Source organism: Lissotriton helveticus, chromosome 1_1 (genome assembly GCF_964261635.1).
Source record: "Lissotriton helveticus chromosome 1_1, aLisHel1.1, whole genome shotgun sequence".
Taxonomy (NCBI): Eukaryota; Metazoa; Chordata; class Amphibia; order Caudata; family Salamandridae; genus Lissotriton; species Lissotriton helveticus.
This window is the reverse complement of record NC_136057.1, coordinates 61391347-61401435: the sequence shown is the minus strand read 5'-3', so window position 1 is coordinate 61401435 and position 10089 is coordinate 61391347. Positions and strand designations below refer to the sequence as shown.

General features: G+C 46.2%; 1 pseudogene; it reads left to right on the top strand.

Moving 5' to 3' along the window:
* Positions 1–8676: 8676 nt before the first annotated feature.
* On the top strand, positions 8677–9130 carry LOC144767491 (large ribosomal subunit protein eL28 pseudogene; annotated as a pseudogene).
* Positions 9131–10089: the final 959 nt, after the last annotated feature.

Genomic DNA, 10089 nt, shown 5'->3' with positions numbered 1-10089 from the left:
TGGTGCATCTTGCTGCACTGTGGGAAATCTGTGCACTGCACTGCATCTTGCTGCACTGTGAGGGATCTGTGCACTGTGGTGCATCTTGCACTGTGAGGGATCTGTGCACTGTGGTGCATCTTACTGCACTGTGGGGGATATGTGCACTGTGGTGCATCTTGCTGCACTGTGAGGGATCTGTGCACTGTGGCGCATCTTGCTGCACTGTGGGGGATCTGTGCACTGTGCTGCATCTTGCTGCACTGTGAAGAATCTGTGCACTGTGGTGCATTCTTACTGCACTGTGAGGGATCTGTGCACTGTGGCGCATCTTGCTGCACTGTCGGGGATCTGTGCACTGTGCTGCATCTTGCTGCACTGTGAGGGATCTATGCACTGAGGTGCATCTTGCTGAACTGTGAGGGTTCTGTGCAATGTGGTGCATCTTGCTGCACTGTGAGGGATCTGTGCACTGTGGTGCATCTTGCTGCACTGTGAGGGATCTGTGCACTGTGTTGCATCGTGCTGCACTGTGAGGGATCTGTGCACTGTGGTGCATCTTGCTGCACTGTGGGGGATCTGTGCACTGTGGTGCATCTTACTGCACTGTGAGGGATCTGTGTACTGTGGTGCATTTTACTGCATTGTGAGGGATCTGTGCACTGTGGTGCATCTTGCTGCACTATGAGGAATCTGTGCACTGTGGTGCATCTTGCTGCACTGTGAGGGATCTGTGCACTGTGGTGCATCTTGCTGCACTGTGAGGGATCTGTGCACTGTGGTGCATCTTGCTGCACTGTGAGGGATCTGTGGACTGTGGTGCATCGTGCTGCACTGTGAGGGATCTGTGCACTGTGGTGCATCTTACTGCACTGTGAGGAATCTGTGGACTGTTGACTCATTGTCATGACACCATCCACTGAGGGAGAAATCAGTGACAGTCAAATCTGATTGTTCTGTCTTATGAAGTTATTGAGACTGTAATCTACTTGTTTGTTTATTTTATAAGTGAACCTTTGAAGGGAGTGAGCGGGTAAACAAAGGAGACAAATGTAAAACTTAATTTGGTGCGGAGTTGGAAAGTTGTTTGAATATACACAGTCCTACCAAATATAAAAAATTACCCACAGAAACAGGAAAAATAGAAAACATTGTCCAGTTTAATTCTAGCAGTTTCTTACATCTAATTAATTAAATTCAGGCTATTTCCAATTCACTCCTAAAGACTGGAGGCGGCGGTTCCGTCAGCGGCCAACAGAGGGCGCTCCTCACCTGCTGATGAAACCCACTGAGCCTCACATTGGATGAAAGGGATAAGGGTTTCCTCTTCCAGGTCAGCGGCGGCAGAGACAGCACCAGCAGCTGCGGTGACATCACTTTCGGCCTCTCCTGGTGTTTGCAGCCTGCAGCAGAGGAGGAAGGAACCATTGTCTGCCTGTGCAGTTACCTCCATCTGCAGACCCCCCCCCTCATACCCCAGATCTGCCCCTCCTACCCCCAGACCCCAGGGGGAGGAGAGAGCCTGGACATGTCTACACAAGTCTCTGCTCAGGTTGGAGATTGTCAGCACCTTCTGCTGTGTTTGTAGAAATAGACTGAATAATCCTGGAGGGAATCTCTGCAGGAGCCGGGCTGAGCTGGGCTCTTCTATCCGGGGGCCCCTGGGGCTGAGCTGGGCCCTTTTAGGGGAGCTCCTGTGGCTGTGCTGGGCTCTTCTATCCGAGGGCCCCTGGGGCTGAGCTGGGTGCTTCTATCCGGTGCCCCTGGGGGCTGAGCTGGGCTCTTCTATCTGGGGACCCCTGGGCTGACCTGGGGCCTTCTATCCGGGTGCCTCTGGGGCTGAGCTGGGCTCTTCTATCCAGGGGCCCCTGGGGCTGATCTTTGCTCTTCCATCTGGGGCCCCTGGGGCTGAGCTGGGCTCTTCTATCCTGGGGCCCCTGGGGCTGAGATGGGCTCTTCTATCCCGGGGCTCCTGGGGGGCTGAGATGGGCTCTTCACTATGGGCCCCTGGGGCTGAGCTTGGCTCTTCCATCTGGGGACCGTGGGGCTGAGCTGGGCTCTTCTATCCGGGGGCCTCTGGGGCTGAGCTGGGCTCTTCTATCCAGGGGCCCCTGGGGCTGATCTTTGCTCTTCCATCTGGGGCCCCTGGGGCTGAGCTGGGCTCTTCTATCCTGGGGCCCCTGGGGCTGAGATGGGCTCTTCTATCCCGGGGCTCCTGGGGGGCTGAGCTGGGCTCTTCACTATGGGCCCCTGGGGCTGAGCTTGGCTCTTCCATCTGGGGACCGTGGGGCTGAGCTGGGCTCTTCTATCCGGGGGCTCCTGGTGCTGAGCTGGGCTCTTCTATCCGGGTGCCCCTGGGGCTGAGCTGGGCTCTTCTATCAGGGGGTCCCTGGGGCTGAGCTGGCTCTTCTATCTGAGGCCCCTGGGGCTGAGCGGGGATCTTCTATCCGGGGCCACAGCGCTGAGCTGGGCTCTTCTATCCGGCGGCCCCTGGGGCTGAGCTGGGCTGTTCTATCCAGGGGCCCCTGGGGCTGAGCTGGGCTCTTGTATCTGGGGGCCCCTGGTGCTGAGCTGTCTCTTCTATCTGGAGGCCCCTGGGGCTGAGCTGGGCTCTTTTATCCGGGGGCCCCTGGGGCTGAGCTGGCTCTTCTATCTGGGGGCCACGGGGCTGAACTGGGCTCTTCTATCCGGGGCCCCTGTGGCTGAGCTCGACTCTTCTATCTTGGGCCTCTGGGGCTGAGCTCGGCTCTTTTATCCAGGGACCCCTGGGGCTGAGCTGGGCTCTTCTATCCAGGGGCCCCTGGGGCTGAGCTGGGCTCTTCTATCCTGGTTTACGACAAGGAAGGTGACAGAGTGCACACCAAAAGTATTCAATTTCCATCAGTGTTTCATTTATTTCTCATTTGTTGGCGTGCATGCCCGGTATCGTGGACTGCCATGCCACGTTAAGTGTAAATCACTGAAGAGAGATGGGGCGTAGTGACACCCCATTCCAGACGCACACCCTTCATTAGCGCATATCAAAGATGCCACAAATTATAACAGTTGCTCCAAAAGTTTATTTCTTTTTCATCAACCTTTTATTCCATATTTATCTGGTTTGTCCAGTCACATAAAAGACACTCCATGTTTTCATTGAACCCTATATGCTGTAGATGTGCCGATACGGGCCTCGTTCTAAAGCATGGAAGATAACATGGGTATTCCTCAATCGTTATATTCATCACCCAATGCATTTCGGGCCCTTCATGGCCCTTCGTCAGGGGTACCCTGCAAATTTTAAAACATATTTATTAGACTCTGACTTCAAATGAACTCACGTTTCTTTAAGTTTATACATAGTATACGCCGTGTAAAGTATGCATGTAAATGACTTGGGTTTATCCCATTAACAACGTTCTGCTCGCTGAATTCAAAATGCTATACCTCATTAAATATATGTTCAGTACTCCGTCATACAATTATCTATTTCTCCACCCTTTCAATGTTCAGATTCAAACCACAGCCGCAACCGTGGGAAATGAGAACACGAAGAACTCAGTACAAGACTTAAATCCCACATCTATTGTAAATCTCTCAAACAAAGAATTAACTCCACACGAAAAATCAGTTTTAGAGTTAGGCTTGAAATTTGTACCAGCAACTAATGCAGACTTGACGACCCTAAAAATTGAAGCTTTGGAATTTTGCCGCAAACTAAGGTTGAAGGCATTCTTCCATAATAAAGAAGACACTAGAGTAATGGAACCCTCGAACCTCTCCAATAAATCAACATTCATTCCTCCTACGTACACAGTACCTAGGGAAATAATAGCTTTCGAACAGGCGGTTCTTTCCTCCATCACACAGTTGGGTAAACAAAAAGTTTTCCTCAAAAGAAACATTACTAGGGAACAACAAACAGCTATAAATGACCTCCGTAACGACGAGACGATGGTCGTGAAGCCTGCCGACAAGGGGGGCGCCTTGGTTGTGTGGGCCAGAGAGAAATATATCTCAGAAGCTAACAGTCAAATAAAAAATACTGAGTGGTACAGAGAATTAAAAGAAGATCCAACTCCACAAATTCAAAAACAAATTCACATTAAACTGAATGAGGGACTTGACAAAGGAATATTAGGACCAAAGGAATTTGAATATTTGTTTAAAAAAAGACCCCGTATTCCGGTAATTTATTTTTTACCTAAAATACATAAGAACTTGATGGAGCCACCCGGAAGACCTATTGCCTCCGGGTGTGACTCAATATTGGAACCATTAGCAAAATACGTGGATGTTTTTTTAAAACCATTCATGCCTGTAGTGACATCATACCTAAAAGACACCACGGATTTCATGAATAAAATCGAAAGTGTCCCATTTGATGACAGTCATAATCTCATGGTATCCTTCGATGTCACTTCCCTTTATACCCAAATTCCTCAAGAGGAAGGACTAGAAGCCATGGAATATTTTTGGGAAACTTGACCCAAACCACAAAGAGTCCCCACTGACTACATACTAGACTTAACCAGGATAGCCCTAAAAATAAATTATTTCCGGTTTATGGATGCATTCTACGTACAGGTGAAGGGGACCGCCATGGGGTGTCCTTATGCCCCGGAAATGGCGGTCCTGTTCATGGCCCTGTATGAGGAGCGCTTCGTTTACCTGAATAATCCATACAGACAAAACATATCAACATGGTATCGCTACATTGATGACATCTGGTGTCAATGGAATGGTTCTGAAGAAATGCTTGTCCAATTCCATCAGTGGCTCAACACCAGACATCCAGATATAAAGTTTACATTGACATATAGCACAACATGTCTAACCTTTCTAGACGTAGTAGTTTTTCCGCAAGATAGCAAATTGACCACCACCCTACACCGAAAAATCACAGACAAAAACACCATTCTCCACTATAAAAGTCATCACCCCAAAAGTCTTAAAGCCAACCTCCCCTACAGCCAAATGCTGAGAATTAGAAGAAACTGCTCCAGGAAAGAGGACTTTATGGCACACTCCCAAATACTAAGTGATCAGTTGAGAATGAGAGGCTATCCAAGCAAGATGCTGAAACACTCAATGAAACGCGCATGGTACACACCGCGAGAAGAACTATTAAAGAAAAACGAGAAAAAGCCACTTGAAAGGCCTGTGTGTGTAACAACATTTGGCCCATATACAAATACATTCAAGGCAATCATTTAAAAAAATTGGCACTTGATTTCGAACTTAGAAGTTCCAATGCAAAAACCATTGTTAGCACTCAAGAAAAATAAAAGTATAGGACAATACATTGTCCGAGCGGACATGGGAATAAGCCAGGCTAAATCTGATCTACGCACTTTGTGGAAACTGAAACCCGTAGAAGGCCACCACAAATGTGGCTCTTGTGTGTCTTGTGCCAACACGATAGAAGGGGTTGCCTTTCAATTTAATGCATTGAAATGGTCTCACAAAGAATTCACTAATTGCAAAACTTGCAATGTAGGATATGCTATTATCTGCCCGTGTCCCAAATTGTATATCGGGAAAACTACCCAACAAGTAAATCAGCGAATGGCGCAACACCGATCAAGAATCAGACAAAAGGTGTTGACTGCCCCTATGGTACAACACATTATGGAGAGCAAACACACTGAGAAAGACTTTAAATGGACAGTGCTATCTGCAATTAAAATTCCCCCCCGCAGAGGAAACGTCGATACCATGCTGCTAAAAAAAGAAGCATACTTAATTCTTGAATTCAACTGTGTGGTGGATGGGATGAATGAAATGTCTGAATTACAAAGAACCACCTACTGAGTCCCCTGTCCTCAACACCGTCACGTAACAATTGGTGCCATCTATTACCTTTAACACGACTTGGTGTAAGAAAAACATAACTCAGCCATCAATATCAAGAAATAGATTCGATTTCTGAGAAACACAGTTTAATACTACAAGTTCCATCATCCTTAGCATCCCGTTTGATGGGTAAAACACTTCCGGGTGACCGTGAACAGCAATAGTTGAATCACGGAAACCAGGGAGCCGGTTAAGCGGTAGAACGGAGGATGTATTTGCCGACCCGTCAGGATTAATACGAGGTGAGAAACAAAAAGAGAATTCATACACCGTATACATCATCACCATCGTTAATGTAATGTAGTGTTAAAATAAAACCCACACCTTAACATTGCAGGCGCTCGACAGAAAAAAGACACGACAGTAAAGCGGACCCGCATCGAGAGAGAATCTTTTCCCCGTTTACAAGTAAGCATTAACCACGTAGGCAAATAGCTTTTTAACACGCGGTTGAACCAATCCCTTGATTACAATTTCGCATTAATTTCAACAGCAATATGCACCTGTGATGAAAAGAGCCACATACCGATAACGCAATCATCAGGGAGCTACCGAACCATTGATAAGTAAGTGTATTTTGGCACCCCCATAAAACAACGCGTGACTAAACTGCTTTTAAATGTTGAACGCTCCGACACACAAAAAGAAAGACATCAGCATGCCCTCTCCTAATTTTTTGCCTAGGCATTGTTGTAATTGAAGGAACTAAAGACGCCTTCCGAACGAGAGCCACAGAGAACGATTGCTCTGAAAATAAAGGTAACCCTTTATGTAAACCGCATAATTGCTCCTAAGTAACTTAGGGAATAGGAGAAGCTAAAAATCCACTTTATTTTTTGCACCGTAGGTACTTAGCTCAGCCCCGAGGAAGAACCCGGTCAACTAAGATAAGGGTTTGGAAACGCGTCGGCTGTTTGGCTGTTCCAAGGAAACTCATACCTTGGCAGCTTCAGGATTTGAATACCTAACCTCACAAATAGGGCCACTAAAGTTAACCTTTAGGAATCATAAAATTAATAAGCCCAGTGTGATTAGTCCTACAAACTTTGAATACCAAAAAGCTAGGACTACAACAAAAACAGAATCTGGTGTACCGATTTTCTGTTTAATCAACAATTTTCTGTTTAACCAACCAAAAATGTTGCAAATTCATTGAATGTTGTCATTTATGTACTCACATATAATCACTTGTATGATTGGTATTATTGATTTTTGTATTAGCTGTTCTATGTTATAGGCGTGTCAAAACCTCTGACTTAAATAGAATGTGTAACTGTATGTAAACTGAAATGAAATGTATGAATTAAATACAGGAGTCTTCGCAATCCAAAAAACGAAGCTCTATGGCTGCTTTTAAATAAAGAGCAGTCTTTTCTAAATTCGAGCCCAGGCACTCATTTTTTGTACAATGATTGATTGTCCAGCCAGGGCCCGTAGGACAAAACCCCTTTAGTTTAAGAAAATCTCATTCAGGAAGGCATCACCTGGTAGAGTAGGTCTGCGTGTCCCAAATTAGATAGTCGGTCGACCGGAGAACCATCCAAAGAGTCAGCTTGGAAAGTTCTGCCTTCTAATTGTGATGGTGAATCTTTTATACCTGAAATCACAGAACTGACCCAGTCCTGACGTACTTTCTGACGCAGGTGGCTTGACCGCATTGTCCTAGGACAGTGGGGGCGGTCGGGTGTCCTAACGGTCGGTTGGCCATGCTTGACCGCAGAACAGTGTGAGAACATCTTGTTCTGTACATTTCTAAAAATGTACATGTGTGACCAGAACTTACGCTAGGTGCTAGTTTTGCAAGAAGTTGCGGCTTATTTCGGCAAGCTAAGTTTCAAAACAAGACTTCAGTGGAAAGTCCCCGAGATGTGTCAATCTGCACCAGCTGGGTTTTGTGTACGTGTATGAGGGTGTTGGTCTCACTTCTGTGGAAAATTACTACTTCACATCAGGCCAATTTACCACGTTATTTTTCAGTGCAGTAGAAATGCATTTTTAACATTGTGGCCTAGTGCATACTATTAGCCTAAGGCATGTCTTTTTGGTCTTTGCCTTGGGTCTATAACCCCAGGATTCAGGGATTTTGAGGGATCTAATTTACTGATCATGCATAGCAAAAATTGAGGGTTTTAAGCATATTTTCAGGTTTTTTCTGATAGGCCCATACGTGACATTTTCGCTATCAAGGCAGCTAAGAAGTGCTCTTTTTGGTGATCAGATGGTAGAGCGTGATTTTAACCCTTCATCATCTCCCCCGTCTTGTTCATTTATGAACATACTCCTAACTGAGTATTTTGGCGACCCTTCCGCAAGTGGGCGTATCCAGGGCATGTCGTTAACATTACACTTAAAGGTGCCTTGGACCTGCTCTTTTTTCTTTGCTCTTTCTCCATCTGACTTAAGGAGTATTTTGACATATTCTGCATCTCGGTCATTAAGCAGACATTCATACTGGGCTGCTGTAGGGCTCTTGCTCAGGGTGTCTCTGCCTGGGGGAAGAGGGTTAGCTGTTGGTATGTCATAGTGGGTGCCAGGTGCTGCTACCTCGCTCATTTCTAATTGTACTCCCGTCCCATCCCCGGGAACTCGATCCATGTCTTCATACTTCGCTATCTGGTAGATCCCTGTGCTAGCATAATTCATCCCTACGGCCTTGGTACTTAATCTTTTAATGCAATGGCTCCCTATCTGAAAGGCGCAACACAGTATTATGAGAATCCCAGCAATCGGTAACATTAACTTCAAGATTGCTGTGAGCCATGAAGGCATCCAATCAAGATTGAACCAGGTTTGAACCAGTCTGTTGGAATAATGTCCGCAGGGGCATCTCCTTCATCTTCATCGGTTTTTTTCCTTTTTCTCCGACCAACGAGTAGAGAGGTGTGAAGATGTCTGCCCACCTGCAATGGATGATTGTTCGCAATTCCTCCAGCTTCCTGATTAAACGGAACAAGCAGGTTTACAGTACGGAACCCAACAATCTAAAGGCCAGGAACTCTTTCCGGTACAATGGACTCATCCACAGGAAAACAGTCGGTGTGGAGCCGGCAGCTGATGGGAAAGGAGTCATTGTGGTTCTGAAAAAACGAGCAGGTCAGCGCAAACCAGTCTCCGCCTATGAAAAAATCACCATTAACAAGAATGCTCGGGCTACCCTGAGCAGCCTGCGTCACATCATTCGTAAGAACAACTACAGGAAGGACCTGCGCATGGCGGCTCTCCGTCGTGCCAGTGACATCTTGAGAAGCCAGAAGCCAGAAGCCTGTGGTGGTTAAGAAGAAGCGTACCAGGGCTACCAAGACTGCATAAACTGTTTCATAGTTTATTGAATATAATAAAAAATAACAGTGATTTGTATCTATTTGTTTGTGAAGAGCTATTATGTTGAGCTGAGTGAGTTTTAAAGCTCTGCAGGGCAAAGGCCCGAAATTTATTAGGAATTTAGTTTGTAAGTACATCCCTTCACGAAATCTTCGATCAGCCCAACAAGAGCTACTGATGACTCCAGTATATAGGAAAAAGTGCCAGGGCGGTAGTAGTTTCCACTTTCTTGCCTCCTCCTTGTGGAACTCTCTGCCACTGACTCTGAAACAGAGTGAGGATCTTCTCTCTTTTAGACAGGCATTTAAAACGTTGCTTTTTAGACAAGCTTATTGCAATTAAACTGAGACATGATCTACTCTTGCTCAAATTACCCAGAGGCTGTGTTGTGTTCAAAAGTTTCGATAGCGCCATGAAGCCTGTGGGCGTACGAGCGCTGTATAAATAAAAATTAACATATCTTTTCCCAAGTTGGTCAGCTCCTCAATGGCTCTTGCTATCAATCCGTTATCCTCGTCATTTCCTGGTATGAAAGTGCAGCAGGATTTTCCTATTTGATGACACAGACCACCATCTTTGGCAGTCAGCATGTCAAGGAAGTAGCGATGTTCTAGAACCATTAGTCTCAATGGGCGCAGTTCTTCCCTGATTGCATTTAGTCCGTCTCTGGTGCTGTTGATGGCTTTCATGACCTCATAGCGCGTCACTTCCAGCCAGCGAGCATTAGCCTGAGTTTGGAACATTGGGACTGCTCCTCCGAAAAAAAGTTGGGCCTCGTTGAAACAGTGGATGCTAAGGCATTTTTGATACCTATCTCATTAAAACTTTTTACAGCAAGAAAATAGACACACCAATTGAAAGTTATTAGTGCCACTCCAACAATGATACAGAACATAAATGTGATAAGAGTACATAACTTCGCATCACAGCTGCTGTATTCCCGGAACAGCACGG